At 38.4% G+C, this 16482-nt stretch overlaps 1 protein-coding gene across 1 annotated transcript in view; it reads left to right on the forward strand.

Annotated features, from left to right (window-relative positions):
- The first annotated feature begins 5830 nt into the window (after window positions 1–5830).
- Window positions 5831–16482, forward strand: part of LOC134211433 (uncharacterized) — a 122617-nt gene continuing 111965 nt past the window's right edge. The window contains 1 exon segment of the mRNA XM_062688285.1: window positions 5831–6392. The gene's annotated coding sequence lies outside the window, so the exon portion shown is untranslated.

A 16482-nucleotide genomic window follows, 5' to 3' on the forward strand; every position in this document is an offset into this window, starting at 1 on the left:
TGATAATTTACCAGAAAATTAAAAAAAAACCTTTTCGGAGAGTCCCGCAGAACCTCCAGGCTGGCTACTTCTCAGTGCAACGGTGCAACCCCCTAAAAAATACTGTGGAAAAGTATTTGAATTAATTATAATTAGGAAAAAGAAAAAAAATGCAAATCATAATGAAATTTTACATGTTTTTTTTTAAATCAATTAATGAAACGAAAAAACTCAATTTGTCATATCCATTTGGCAAGTACAACGGAGCATTTTTATTGATCAAAACAATTGTCGCGATATTAGGCCATCTTCTTCGCCAGTAGTGCCTAATACCGTGACTAGGCTATAACGTGAAGTTGATACTCAGAAAAATAAAACGTAACCATCTCATTGAATACATAGACCACTAGACAATATCGTATAGGTATTGAAATATTCATATTAAATATCTACGACATTTTTGCGTAGGATTACTAGGGAAGCATCATTCAGATGAATTACATATTGCAATATGTATTATTCCAATACTTCCCCAAAGAGAAACTTCTGTTGGAAGACTTGAAGATGGTAAACATCTAATGAACATACAAATCGTCTTTATTGTGTCGTTCAGCACATACGAATACAATATCATTTATGCGATATTTACCACAGACTATAGTAAATATTTTTCCTGTGCAGTTTCCTTTAGAAATGAAGGTAGAGTATTTTTCATCTGAATACAAATCCTCCCATTCAGTGGTGCGAATTCTCAATCTCAGTGACTGAAATTTGTTAGATATTGATACCATTCCCTCTTCACACTCACTTCCTAGCAGTGGAAACTGAAAATGGGTAGCAGCAACAATCAAAGATAAAGTAAACAAAAGACCTCTCTTCTCATTGCACACGCAGCCCGCACTGACAGTCTATTCAGTTCACTCGCTGCTGTGTGAATGCGACGGCCCTATATTAATGCATGGGTGAATACTATCACTTGAAAGACAATGACAGGAAATTTGTGCCGAATGATCATCAGCTTCAGCCCGCTGTTGGCAAACCGAGTTTGCTAAGCTACTCCTGCTTTGTCGTTCTGACTGAAAGGCACCGTCATAGCGACAAGCGTCCTCTATAGTTTATTACCTCTATTGATATCATCTATCTAAAACCTAAATAAATGTGAAGTAAATTATTTGAAAAATTAATAAACTCTTTTAAACCGTCAATATTGAGAAATTTCTTCCCAAAGAAATGATTTTTTCCCAGTAGGTATCTGCGTAAAATAGTAAATTTTTATGAGGTTTTTTAGTATGTATGACCTAATAATTTAATTGAAATTTGTATATGATTCAATTATTTACATATTTTATTGTAAATGTGCTCTTAAGCTCATCATTTGAGCTTGTTTGATAGGGCACGGTATTCGGCAATTTTCTGCGCGGTATTTGGAATCTTCTTCGGAATGTACGCGGTATTAGGCATATTCGTAAGTCAAATGTCGAATACTATTTTCTTCATTTTTTATGAGTTGAAGTACAAAACATATTTTTCCTTTCAAATGTATTCAATATTGATTAAAGGGACATAGTTTTCAAGGGTGATTGTTACAAATTGAATTTATATAGCAAATTTATTGTGGACACGTCCTTAACCCCACGGTAATAGGGCATGTCACGGTAATTGGTGTGTGAGGAAGAAAATTTATTATTTGTTCAATGAATCAAATCAAGTATTGATTTGAAATGCAAAAAAAAACCTGATTAGCTATTGATTTGTATATTTTGTTTCAAATAACAGATGCTTGACACATCTGATTTGAGAGAAAAGTATCATCTAATTTGGATTTTGATCGGATTGGCGATATCACTAGTTTAGTTTTGTACGGAATCAGTAGATAATCTTTGAAAGGCAAGCTTGTTCTTTGAGCATTAATTTAGATTGCTGGTTGCGATGCATCCTTGAACGCATATTTGAAAGTTGAGGGAAAGCTGAATATGTGAGTCGTTTCCCCAGGGAATCTAACGTTCTCTTTTTCTTCTATCTCCATTTTTCGTGGTATTTGAGAGGCTTCAGTAAGCTACCTTACCGGGGTCGCGTTACCTACATCGCGATGATGGGGCTGCCACCTTAGGATGATTCTTCCGGTGGCTTTATACGGCCATGAGACATTGACGTTAAAGGAGGCTGATCGGAGAGCTCTCGGAGTGTTTGAGCGTAAGGTGCTGCGGACAATACTCGGCGGTAAACAGGAGAACGGTATCTGGCGGCGTCGCATGAATCACGAATTGTACCAGGTGTATAAAGGGCTGGATATTATTAAGCTAATACAACACGGCAGACTACGGTGGGCTGGTCACGTTGTTCGTATGCCGGAAGAACGTCAAGCGAAGATAATATTTAGTAGAGAGCCCGGAAGAGGCCGCAGGCTTCGTGGAAGGCCGCGTACACGATGGCTTTTTGCAGTTGAAGAGGACCTGAGGGCGCTCAATGTTCAGGGCGACTGGAAGCGATTGGCCCAGGATCGACTCCAGTGGAGAAGGATACTCCATTCGGCGTAGGTTCATCGAAGAGCTGTAGCCCATCAAGTAAGTTCCCCAGGGAATCTACTAGTGGTGACGTTTGAATGTTCGTTGAAACAGGTACCTATATGGAATAAATGGCCAAAGATCGTTCAATATAACGATGCAGTAGTCGGCGATGAACGCGCAATTGGTCATGTGGTGCATCTTATCTGATGCCGAAACTAACCTGGCCTACCACAGTGAGTGGTATAAAAGACTGTAAAGGAACTGAACGAGATCTAACTACATATTTGTATTTTGAAGTAAAAATCCCTAAATAAATGTACAACAAAAAATTGCACGAGAGTGAATTTGATATGATAAAGAGAAAAACTTAACCGAAGTCATTATGATCCAGATAATCAGTTGTATAAAGCAATATTTGAAAAGGTTTTTGAATGAATTCGTGTTTTATTTATATACCCTTTTTTACAAAAAAAAAAATGGAATCGGATTGGAATTTGAATGACCGGAATCTAAATTTTATATGAATTAAGTTTCTTAAAAAACAACGGCAACGGGTATTGGTTACCACAATTACGTCAGTGTCTTCGAAGGCTAATAAATCGATAAGGTGTTCCAATGATAAGCAGGTGACTGTCCATCTCCCATATGAGGTTAGGAGAATCAAGTCCGGAACTCCGCTACATCGGGCAGCGGATCTCTCTCATCTGCAGATCATGATAAACGACACTGGATTGTGCTCTCGTTCTCGTCTCCCGGATGAATCGGCGATCAGCGGATCGCCGGGAATGGAATTAATCGCTCAAATTTTCGTCCTCGTCTTCGTACAAATCTACCAAACTTAATAACAAACACGTGGTTCATCTGTTGCAAGCTGTCTGCTGCTTCATACGACGTCACTGGAAACTTGCAACACTCGTATGACTTTCGATCGCCAGCAAAGATATCGGACGTTCCCTAGTTGCTTCTGCCCTTCCTAATATTCGTGCTCCAATCGATATTGAATCGTACGTACTTATCGCCTGAAATCGCTCCTTTGTCGTCAACGTCTGCTTTCTAGCCAATCACCTGGACCTGGCAGTGCTGCTCATTCTTAATATATTAATATATTGGCTTTGGTTGATATCGATTGAGGAACCGGAAAAGTTCAATTTTCTTTAAAATTAATTGCTGGAATAAAGATACTTAATTACTTCAAATTATTCTAAAAAAATATGTTTTCGGAAATTAGCGTTAAAAAATCCCATTACTAATTTTGTTTTGCGAACTTACATTGCGGCAAACTGCTTGGTTCTGCGATCATAATGTCCAGCTCCTGCAATTAGTCGGGATCTACGAATCCGTAATCGCTAGCTGACGACAAAAAAAACGCTTCCCACGACCAATGCTGGTGCTGGTGCTCGTCCATCGCAGTACAATTGGCATCATGGAACAGTCCTCCCCTTGCTAGGACTGCTTCAACCATTTTCAGATTTTGGTATTACACCTTGCAAGAGAGCCGCTTCGGTCGAAATATGGAACGATTGATTGCTGTAACTGGCTGATTGGTTTTTATTTGAATTAAAAAATATTAATGATCCGCCGAGATTCCAAAATACAGAGTGTATTAAAAACTTGTGATATTTAACGTAAATATAAACAAAAACTGACAGATAAAAAGTCTACACTTCACAAAACACTCTCAGATAAGTTTACCCTAATGTGAGTAAAATACACTAGCGCCTCTGGCGGTGCTGGTCTCGTCAGCTCTTCATGGGTTGCATGAATTTTTAATCGGTTCTTCGGTACATCGACGTCCCGGGTATTAGTTCCTGCTGATACGACGAAACAAATTGTTTGACTGTCATATGACATATCAAAAGCATCACGGTATACCGACAACAAGGTAGGCTCGTGAGAAAAGTGACACTTCAAGAGTGACGCAAATTTTAACGCCACATGTTAGAGTACAAAAGTAAGCATGCTGAGACCGTAGAGCATCGTCTCAGTTCAGCTTGTGCGAAGATAGTAGTGACAACACATGTTTACGTTCAAACTGAATGTTTACATACGTGCTGAGCCTGCCTTGTTTTCTGTATGCCGTGAAAAGCATCCTATGATTGAATCAAAACTAATAAAGAGATCATAGTAAACCTGATTACTTGTATATTGCTTCATATTAAAGGCTCCCCCAAACACACGCGACACGACAGTCACGACGCGATTATATCGCTTGGCGGCAGCGATTCTGTCGCCGTTGGTATGGAAGCGTAAATAGAACATTGCCTGCAGCGACCCAACGATAGAATCGCGGCGACTAGTTGTCGCCGTCGCGGCGATAAAATCGCTTAGGTCTGGGGGAGCCTTAACTGTTGGGTGTGATATCATTTTATAACTGGCTCCATCCATATACTCCAACCAAATCCTGTAATTCAGGTAACCAACTCCACCGGAAAGAAAAGCTATGTTACCTAGAAAATATTCCCATTTATTTGCTTTTGATTTTTTTTTTATTTAAATTAAAATATTGGTGCAATCTTGATGAAATTATAACATGTAAAGAAAAAGTATCGAATTTGTACACTTTTTGACTATTTACTAAAACTGCAATATCTCAGCCCCAGAACAACATTTCTTGGATATTTTTTTATAAAAATACTCGTTATAAATAGCTCTTTGTAGTATCTAAGTTTTTCCGAACGAGAAAAAATTATTTTTTGTGCTCGGATGAAGTAACTGGGGAAATTCGTCAAAAAAATGTGTATTTTTCGATATTTAAAAAGTTCTGCAGACTGTAAAAACGCACAATACCAAAAACTAATTCATGGAGAATATGGGCAAAGATCCACAGAAAAATGAAAAAATATAAAACGAATGGGTGACCCTGAAAAAAAATTGTGAAAGGACCCAATATTTGATTTTTTACCTAAAAAAAGCTCATTTTTCAAAAATCGATCTGGCGCGACCTCTAAACGATTTTTTAGAAATTCGGTTTGTTCTACAAAAATAATCCAGACAGGTATATCTTTCATTTCAGGGTTGAGCACCATGACTTTTCGAACATCGATTTTTTTTGGGACACCCTACTGTATATCCTTTCTATGCCTTCCTTTCTTCGATTCGATTGGCTCAAGATGGGCGCTTTCACATATACTGTGTGCACTTTTCGGACAAAAGTCGTTCGGGTATTTGGCCCGGCGTGGCTGCATGCAAAAATTTATTTTCGTCGAGTGCATCAGCAAAGAAAACTTAACGAACATTTTCAAATGCATTTAAATGTCATCGCTAAATGCAACTCTCTCACACGAACGCGAATTTTTATTCTCTCTGCGGGATTATTTGAAAACAAAAACAATATCCACAACCGAATCGAACCAACACGAAGCTGGTGCACATTCAGAAAAGTGACAACCATTGCCGCGGAAGCATCTTTCGCCGCCGTTGTTGTGTAAGGTTGATGTCGCGGGGCTATCAATTTAGATTAATTTCGGTGATAATCATTCCTGGTCAAGAAGTGCGGTGATTGATATTGGACTCCTGGTTGAGACGTTGGCATAATAAAACCGGACTCAGCAGATCAGCGACGCGACGATTCTTCTAATGGCAGAAGCTTGAAGATGAGAAAACTGTGGGGGTGAAGATAAGGAGATCCACAAACAAATCCTGCAGCCAGCCGCTACGGACCGAGAAAAAGATTACGTCGCGAGTGCGCAAATATTTTAATCATTGTGAGAAAAGATAAAACTAGTTCAGAAGACGAAGGTAATTTGTTGCGAGTTTATTCAGGGATTATTTCGGTTGTGGTGATTGTACCTTATTGTACCTAACCGTGGGAAGTTTTTGGCAGTGCGTGTAAAATTGCGTTCATCGAAATTGGAGGAGCTCCGACCATTTTTGCGTCGTGTGCAGGAAGCAGGGATTCAAGTGAAAGTAAGTTTTGTTTTGAATATCTACCTGTTTTAAATATCTATGCTCTATTCAATGAACTAAACTACCTACTTTTATTAGTTTGATTTAGAATGTGTTATTCCGATCAATGGGATTTTGAACACTAATAGGGTGGCTGTACCAGTAATAGTGGAAACTCGATTTTCACTGAATTTTGAAAATTTTAATTCTTAAAAATTATTTCATAGCATTCATAGTGCTTGCTTATAATAGGTGAAAGTAATCGAAAAGGATTCAAAATTTCCCGGGAAAATTTTTGCTCCCCAGTAATGTTGAGGCGTTCCTATAACAGATCCCAATCCCATAAGAAACCAATGAGATTCACTATTACAGGAAAATAAGTTAGCAAATACTACTATTTTTAGTCCTTGTACCTAGCAATAGAAGAAGCGTTCGAAAAGAAAACAATATTTTAAAAAATTAACCTTTTTTTTCCCGAAATGTAGAGAAGAACAGTTTTCCGTCAATATAATTACATCACAGGAAATGTATTTCTATCAATTGTTATTAATTTAACTATTTGGACCTATCTCTAATACCATTACTGGTGCACCGACCCTATGGGTTTTTAAGTGAGGGATACGTACCGCGTAAATCCAGAAATCCACGTAGAAACAACTTCAAGGAAAATCTTCTTTTTGTGGTTTCCACATATCTGACCTTTTGAAAAAGCGTAAAAAAATCAAGACCCGCGTAGAAAGCGACCCTACTGTATTCTAAATATTGTGTTGTAAAACTGTACAAAAGTCACTTGAGTCGAGTCAAGTACGAGACACTGAAGACGACCTTATTGCTGAGGTCGAAATACGTGTCTGTCAAGGTACAATTAAGTGGTGGAATTAAATGGGATTGTACAAACTCGTCTTATGACAAGTGCAGACATTCCACTAAAAAGTTTAAAATAATTTTCTTAACAAATACACTAATTAACTATTCACAATTCCGCGACAATAAACGTAAAAAATATTTTTCAATACTAGCTCTGGTAAAATCGAAAACACTGTAACACCGATTTAAAACGCGACATATACTATTGATAGGTGAATTGAATCCGTAGTTTGTTCTCATGATAGGTAAGCGAAGGAATTTGCCTTCTAATATTGATGCTAAACTGTCATAGTAAGGTGAGACGGTATAATGCGCCCCACCTCGCCAAAACGCCCCCCTTTGATTTCTAGAAAACTATAACTAACTGAGGGTAAAAAACAGTTGGTACCTTCAAATATTTGTAAAACCATCATACTATGTGAATGTGGAAGTATTTTTGTATTACATAATGAAAATAATAGCAAAATACAAAAAGTTACAGTTTTAATGTAACTTTTCATGTTTGTTTGCTCAACATTCTGGAGCGACGCTAGCATACTGTTCGCAAAATTTGCACTGGAACACATAGCTGGGCAACCAAATAACTTTTCTCAGTGGTTAATATGATATAAAATTGCCACCATCTTCAAAAATGTAACGTTTTCCGAAAATATATTTCACTGGTCAAATCGTCCCGTGTAGGCAGGACGATATGCCATTAGCAACTGGACACAAGCGCGGCGAGCTTGCAGCAGTTGCTTCCAAATTATATGGAAACTGTTGAATTGTAAGTCAAATCTGCTTAAATGGACTAATGTTGGTTTTTTAGTGTCAAGCACATAAGGGTTTGTAATCTTTTTATTATGGAATAGATAAAACACTAAAGAAGGACTATGAAACGTCTTTGGTTAAGGTGAGTGATCACAAATTAGCCCACCAGCGACGTGAGAAGCTCTTGCTTACAAAAGCAGTTTCGCCCTTTTGATGCCGAATTTGCATCGATCTTCATATCGAGTGAGGTTTCCTGGATCGCTCAACGGCAAAAGTCTAAGCGCAAACCTAATGAACGTTTTCTGCAATGTTTCAACTCTTTGAATGGCATTCTGGTGGAACGGAGACCCCGCAACCGAGCCGTATTCAAGTTTAAAGCGGACTAAGGAACAGTACAGAGCTTTCAGGCAATATGCGTCTCTAAATTCTTCAGCCACACGGAAGATAAAGCCTAGTTGAGCCGATGTTTTCGATGTTACGTATGAAATGTGGTCCTTGAATCCAATAAAATACCCAAGACTTTAACTTTCGAGGACTCACGCCGTTGTAAAAAGTACAACACCTTCGAAAAAATCACGCCTCTCGTTCAATACAGAACCGGGACTGCGTGTGCGGTCCAGGGCCAAGCGAGTCCCGGAAGGTTAATAACGGACTCTCGCGTCAGTATTGAACCTTTCAGATGATAGTCGTGAAGAACAGGTTGATACTTGCGTGTAAAAGTTAGTACCGAACATTTTGAAGGATTGACCACCATTCTGTTCGTTTCACATCAGCCAACATAACTGTTTAGAGCTGTTTAGTAGGTCTTGCATCGGCAGCACATTTTATGATGAACCCTTTGGCATTCGTTGCAGTATATGCAGTTGTATTCAGTTTGTTTTGGCCTTGCATAAATTGAAAAATATAGCCAAAAGTTGAAATTGTAGAGTCCCAATAGTGAATTTGTTTGAAAACTTCATTGAACTAGGATCAATCGTTCGAATATCTTCCTCTCCATTACACAATAAATCATAACCACTAGATTGGGTAGTTTGTCTGACCAATTCCAAATCTACACCAACTAATTTAGCAATCAGAAAGACTTCCAAAACGTTTTTTAAGCACGTTTATTAATCCTTGCAACAGGTGTCCATCATCTAATGCATTTAGCCTTCTGAACTATCTTAAGCATGTTATCTGCTTGTTGTTGTCACTTGAATAAAATGCAATTTTTGTTATACCTGCCAACTATAACAGGAGAGCGTTTGTTTGAAATATCATACACTCCCGGCCAAAAGTTTGGGTTCACCCTCAAAAAATATAGGCAAAAGTTTTTGGTCGTATTTTCGCCGTCTTACGTCCGTTTTCGGGTATTGTTAGCTCAATATAAAGAATATGAATAGATCTAGCACCGTAGCTATTTTAAACTAATATTTTTTTATGTACTAAATATTACATTATGATACTCATTTTTTTATATTTATGTCGGAGGCGTCGCGTGATGAAAATGGTCACCTGTGCACTAATATAATTCGTTCTATGTTCAAGAAGTTTTAGAACTATTATCAAACACTTTATATAATGATGTGTCTATTAAATCTAATTAATTCATCCACGCTCTCAAAGAGCTTAGAACAATTTGCGTGCAGAGTGTTAATTGGAATGAACGTTGAAAGATAAACAAATAGGGTAAATCACTAGTTGGGCCTATGGACCCAATTCCCGGCGAATATATAAGAAAAGTATAAGAAAAGTCCAACCCCGTACTGCTTTGCGTTTTTAATTAAAATGCTTTTAGAATTTTTGAGAAGAGTTTTAAAAACTTTTCCGTAGGGTTTCCAGTGGAAATTTTTTCGATTATCATCTTACTGCTTCTTCTTCTTCATGCAACATCAAAGCGCCAATCGTACCACTGGCGAAAGCTTTTTATGTGATGTGGTGTTTTTCGTCGGAGAAACACATACTAATTTTTTTTTAAATTTTTGGCTGCCTTTCGACTGTACGCCAAGTATGTGGCGTTGAGTTGGTCTGTTTACGAAATATTTTGTTTCGTTAGATATTAAACCATCATTGGAAATATTACGAGAATTTTTTTTTTAATTCACTGAGTAAATATTTGCCCTAATAATTAATTGTAAGTTTAAAGTTTCTTACTTCTGAACTAAAAATGGTTGCCTGTTTCATGAACAGGTAGAACGTACGGACGAGGCGCCTCTGACGTACGGATAGTGAGAAAAATCCAACTTCGCTATCCCCCAATTCCGGTTTTCAACTGGATTGAGAATATCTTTTCAACCCATTAAAAATGAGTATGAATAATAGGGGAAGGTGGGGAGACTTGATCCGCGGGGAAACTTGATCACCCCCTGTTTTATCGGGAACTAAAGTAGTTTTGTTCCAGCATATTTTTTTGTATAGATCCTCTAGACAAGTGACCTTTATGTGGTGAGTTATGTTTTGGATTGATAACTTTATTTATTCTGCAGGGCGGTTTGTATGTTTTGACCTTCCCAAAGATATTTTTATTGGCCACGCAAAATTTGAACATCTTTTCATAACAAAGACCAAATGCTTTCGTTTTTTCACAGCACAAAGCCATAAATATGCTTAACGATCTGCACTAATGAAAATGTCAACACTCCATCGAAGTTTTAGGATATTTGGATTTGAAGTTATTACCTCAATATGGGGACACTTGATCCCCCCTTAGTCGTCCATACAAAATCTTGACGAACAAATTCAAAAAAATATAAATCTGTTCTCAGGCTTCTAATTTTTTGTAGATTTGACAGATTTGATGCAAGGATGGCAGGAAGAATTATTTATTGCGTAGACACCATAAAAAGGGGATCAAGTCTCCCCAAATTTTAAAATTGCATGTGATGTCGAATTTAATAACAAAAATCGTTCATGAATACGCACAGCAATTCGAAAATTCCACGTATTTTAAAGGAAAAATATTTAAAAAATCTGAGGGCACCTTTCTAATTTTATCAAAGCAAATACTTGGAGAGGGATCAATTTCCTCCGAATATTTTAAAAGTCGATTTTAGACAGCACTCCAAAAAATCGATTGGGTATCAATAACAACAATAATTTAAGGACAGTCTCCCCTACTATCTGGCATCATGTTGTCGTAGAACGTGCATATTTTTGTTTACGTCGCATTTTCTACACGCTTAAAGTCAATAACACAGAGATGTGTTTGCTTCACATAAAACGGACCTAATACAGAACAACACCTACACAGGCACAAAAATGCCTCGTACGGTCGTGATAACGGTCCTTTTTAACATGTAAACGTTTGTACAGATTCCTTGTTTCATGAGGAACCAAATACTGTTGAAAATATTGAAATCCAAGCTTCAATAAAACAACACGAGCTATTTTTATGGCTGTGTAACTGTCGCTCATCTAGGTGTTGTTCTGCATTAGGTCCGTTTTGTGTGAAGCAAACATATCTCTGTGTTATTGATTTTAAGCGTGTACCGTCCAGAGCGAAAGAATAGAGTAAGATGTTGAGAGATTGAGTAAAATTTTGCTTAGGCCGGGAACTGGTTTGAAGTGTGCCGGAAATGCAATCGCTATTACTGAAATAAGTGCTGCATCTCGTTAATTTAAATCAAATAAAAGCTTTTTCAAACGATGTTTAGCTTAGCAAGAATAGCAATTTTTTAAGCAGAAGTGAATTTAATTGCAGTATTGCACTTATCGCTTCAATAATAACGCTGATGGTGAAGAGTTACAAATATATAATTAATGCAATTCTTCACCAGTAGCGTTTATTCAAGGTTTCTGGAAATTATAGTATGATTGCTTGAAATAAGCTGATTATTTTAATAAATATCTAAACTATTATATATATATATTTTTTTTTTAATCTTTATTAACGTGATTTTTTCAAGAAAGAGAATCATATATCACAGCGGTTCTCAACCTGGGGTACATGTACCCCTAGGGGTACCTTAGCTGACCCCAGGGGGTACCTCGAACAAAAATGCGTAATGGCGGGCGTATTACAATTCCAATCAAAACATATTGATAACTAGTTGACCCGGCAGACGTTGTTTTGCATAGTAGGCGAAATTGCGCGTTATAAACTGCCCAGTTCATACTAATCTCAATTTTAGTGTTCCACAATTTACTCAACTTTACTCGTAATTTTTCAATGAGGAAATATCATATAAACCCGTCGGAAACGGTAACGAACATATCTGCTGAAGAAATGAAGAAAATCCATCCAGCCATTTTCGAGTTATGCGGATACGAACACAGACCATTTCATCTTTTCATCTATCTATCTATCTATCTATCTTTCTATATATATATATATATATATATATATATATATATATATATATATATATATATATATATATATATATATATATATATATATATATATATAAAACTCAATGTTTGTATGTTTGTATGTATGTTTGTATGTATGTTCCAGCATAACTTCTGAATGCATTGACCGATTTCAATCAAATTTGAAACACTCATTCTTTATCTTAAGGAGACGACGATAGGGGGGTTATGGATGTTGTTTGGAAAAGGGGGAGGGTGTAGGGGGGGGGGCATTGCTTAGTCATCGATCAACTCAGTGTACCTTCTGAACCCCATGGCCGATCTCAACCAAATTTGGAACACACATTCTTTATCTTAAGGAGACGACAATAGGGTGGTTATGGATGCTGTTCGGAAAAGGGGGAGGGTGTGGGGGGAGGGGCATTGCTTAGTAATCGATCAACTCAGTGTACTTTCTGAACCCCTTGGCCGTTCTCAACCAAATTTGGAACACACATTCTTTATCTTAAGGAGACGACGATAGGGGGGTTATGAATGCTGTTCGGAAAAGGGGGAGGGTGTGGGGGGAGGTGTATTGCTTAGTCATCGATCAACTCAGTGTACCTTCTGAACCCCGTGGCCGATCTCAACCAAATTTAAAACACACATTCTTTACCTTAAGGAGACGACGATAGGTCGGTTATCGATGCTGTTCGGAAAAGGGGGAGGGTGTGGGGGGAGGGGCATTGCTTAGTCATCGATCAACTCAGTGTACCTTCTGAACCCCATGGCCGATCTCAACCAAATTTGGAACACACATTCTTTATCTTAAGGAGACGACAATAGGGTGGTTATGGATGCTGTTTGGAAAAGGGGGAGGGTGTGGGGGGAGGGGTATTGCTTAGTAATCGATCAACTCAGTGTACTTTCTGAACCCCTTGGCCGTTCTCAACCAAATTTGGAACACACATTCTTTACCTTAAGGAGACGACGATAGGTCGGTTATGAATGCTGTTTGGAAAAGGGGGAGGGTGTGGGGGGAGGTGTATTGCTTAGTAATCGATCAACTCAGTGTACTTTCTGAACCCCTTGGCCGTTCTCAACCAAATTTGGAACACACATTCTTTACCTTAAGGAGACGACGATAGGTCGGTTATCGATGCTGTTCGGAAAAGGGGAATGGTAAGGGGGGAGGACTTTTGCTAAATTATCGATCAACTCAGTGTAACTTCTGAACCCATTGGTCGATTTCAACCAAATATGAAACAGACATTCTTTATCTTAAGAAGACGACGATAGGGGGGTTAGGGATGCTCTTTGAAAAAGGAAGAGGGTGAGGGTAGCGGTATTGCTTAGTTATTTATCAACTCAGTTTACCTTCTGAACCCCTTAGCCGATTTCAACCAAATTTGGAACACACATTCTTTATCTTAAGGAGACGACGATAGGGGTTAAGCATGCGCTTTGGAAATAAGAGATGGTATGTGGGGAGGGGTATTGTTTAACAATCGATCAACTCAATGTAAGTCTTGAGCCCCATGACCGATTTGAACCAAATTTGTATCAAAAATTGTCTGTCCTAAGGAACCGATTTTAGTGGATATTGGTAGGTCCTTTTAAAATGGGGTGGTTGTGAGAGAGGGGTTTTGTTTAGTTAGCGATCAATTCAGCATAACTTCTGAACCCATTTACCGATGTCCACCAAATTTGGAACCCATATTCTCTGTCTAAGGAAGACTATATCAGGCTAGGAAGGACTGTCATAGCAGAACGAGAGAGGGCATATTTATTAAACGAACAGTTTAGTATACCTTTCTATCGCATGGGTGAATTCAAACCAAATATTTAAACACGTATTGTTTACCCAAAGGAAATTATTTTAGAGAGGCTGGGAGGAGTATTTGAAATGCGGGAGAATGTTGGGGTTGGGTATTGTATAGAAAACGGCTTAATTTAAAATCCCTCTTATTTAGTTCATCCGAGGTTCTTTGACATTGTACAATGCTCCGAAACCAATTCTTCAAAAATAGCAAATCCTCGACAATAATATTTCCCTAAAAATGACATAACCCTGAATGAAGCAGGCTATTAACATAACACTATTTGGCCTAAGGTCATTTAACATGAAGTTAATACTGAACATAATCAGAAAAAAAATTTCATATAAAGCATGCATTTGTTGGGTATAAAGCAATGATAATTGTTACCCTTCATCGGAATCATAGTTTGCCCAGTGAAAAGCAATGAATAATGTGTTTCCTTCTGGATGGTGAATGTGATTGCTCCTTTAAAAGTAGGCATTTTCTCGGAATAAGGCAATGGTGGGTGTGATCCCTTCTTTAAAAATATGCGTTTGCCCGGAATAAGACATTGGTGGATGTTTTCCCTTCTTTAGAAATAGACGTTTGCCCGGAATAAGGCTATTCAAACCCACAATTCCTTCTTCAAAATCAGTCAATATTTCCAAAAGCCTTCTTTTAATCAAATGATAAAGTATCAACAATTAAACGCAATTACCCTGTTAACCAATTGGTTTTATTATTTTCCGATTGTGAAAAAGAACTGCAAACCAAACTGGCAACTCCGAGCAAGGCCGGGTACATAAAGCTAGTTTTTATTATATAGTTAATTATATGTTAAAGAATACGTCAAAAAATATTTTTTTTTGTAAATCTTTATTAGAGTGATTTTTAAGTTATATACAAAGTTCATCACTTGTTAAAATTATGCTTCTGAACTAAAATCTAAAATTCAAAGGTTTGAGAGGCGTGATTGATTTTTTCCTAAAAGCTCAGTTGTTTCGTTGCAAGAAGATAAGAAGCCTTCTTCTACGCTTCTCGGAAACCTACTTTTAAGCAGCTCGAAGGCCTCCTTTCAAGAGGCCTGGAAGCCCCATTTCGAGAGACGTGGAGGAGTTCTTTCAAGAGTTCTGGATGCCTTCTTTCAAGAGCCCCGGAAGCCTCCTTTCAAGAGGCCCGGAAGCCTGCTTTCAAGAGGCTCGGAAGCCTCATTTTAAGTGGCCTGAAAGTTTCTTTCAAGACGTCCGGAAGGCTCGTTTTAAGATGATGATGATGATGATGGTCCCGCCACATACCCCTACAAAGGTTTGAGCTAGACGATTTATCTTTAAGATAATTGATTGAATTTAATTTTTCAACAATTTAATCAGATTTGCAAAACAAAACAAAAACGATCTGATTACCATCACAGATATAAATTTCATAACTTTCCATCACTATCCAGCAAAAATAATAAATGTAAAAAACTGTTTAATTCATCTACAGATTCTCATAAGTATCAGTAGTGATGCTTCGAGTTCATAAAAATGAAAAAGAGGCCAGGACGCCTCTTATAAAGATACTTGGAAATCTCCTTTCAAGAGGCTCGGAAGGCTCTCTTCAAAAGGCTCGGAAGGCTTCCTTCAAGAGGGTGTTACCCTTCTACAGAATGACTCGGGTTATCTACCGTGCTTTATACATTGTCACTTACCGGCCATTCCGTCCTAGGTGGGTTGAACCTGTAATTGAACAATAGTTTCTTCCTACCGCAAATTATCATTTCACTTCGATTTTAAATTAAACAGATTTATTGCATGCATGCTCTCTTTATTTACCGTCCGGACACTTCTCACTTAATTCTAAAAGTCTGTGCACACGCGAATCGTTGGGGCCACCTGCTTCTACACCTTCCAGCTTGATCATTTACCTTGCCACGACACTCGAACTCACCGCACGGATCTTGGGGCTTCCTCCCCGATGCCGATTCTTCGCTGTTAGCCGCTATTGGACAAGGCGACACACTGTCTCGGAATGCAAGCAGCAAACACTGCTCTACGCCCAGGAATGCATGGAGTCGGGCTCCGGTCCGATCAAAACGATGACTAACACCAACGCGACACTTAGACGAGGGTTCACTTCTTTTAAGGGATCTCTGCTTGGTCCATCGGAGTTCGGTCACCATGAAAACCACCAATCGTTCACGAGTTTTACGCCGGTCGAAGCTATTCACCACTACAATGGGGACACTGGAACAATAGCGCTTTGCGGGGACATTGTTCTTTCCTTGGGACCTCAGCGTCACGTGGCACTCGGGTCTTACCGATCCGGTTACGGATCTAGGGATCTTGACTTGTGTCCCTTGTCACACGGACAACTCAATAACTACCACCGACACTTCTGTTCCAACCCGCTTACGGATCACCGCGACTTTCAACTTCCGGACCTCA

This window comes from Armigeres subalbatus, chromosome 2 (assembly GCF_024139115.2).
Source record: "Armigeres subalbatus isolate Guangzhou_Male chromosome 2, GZ_Asu_2, whole genome shotgun sequence".
In the NCBI taxonomy this organism is placed as follows: Eukaryota; Metazoa; Arthropoda; class Insecta; order Diptera; family Culicidae; genus Armigeres; species Armigeres subalbatus.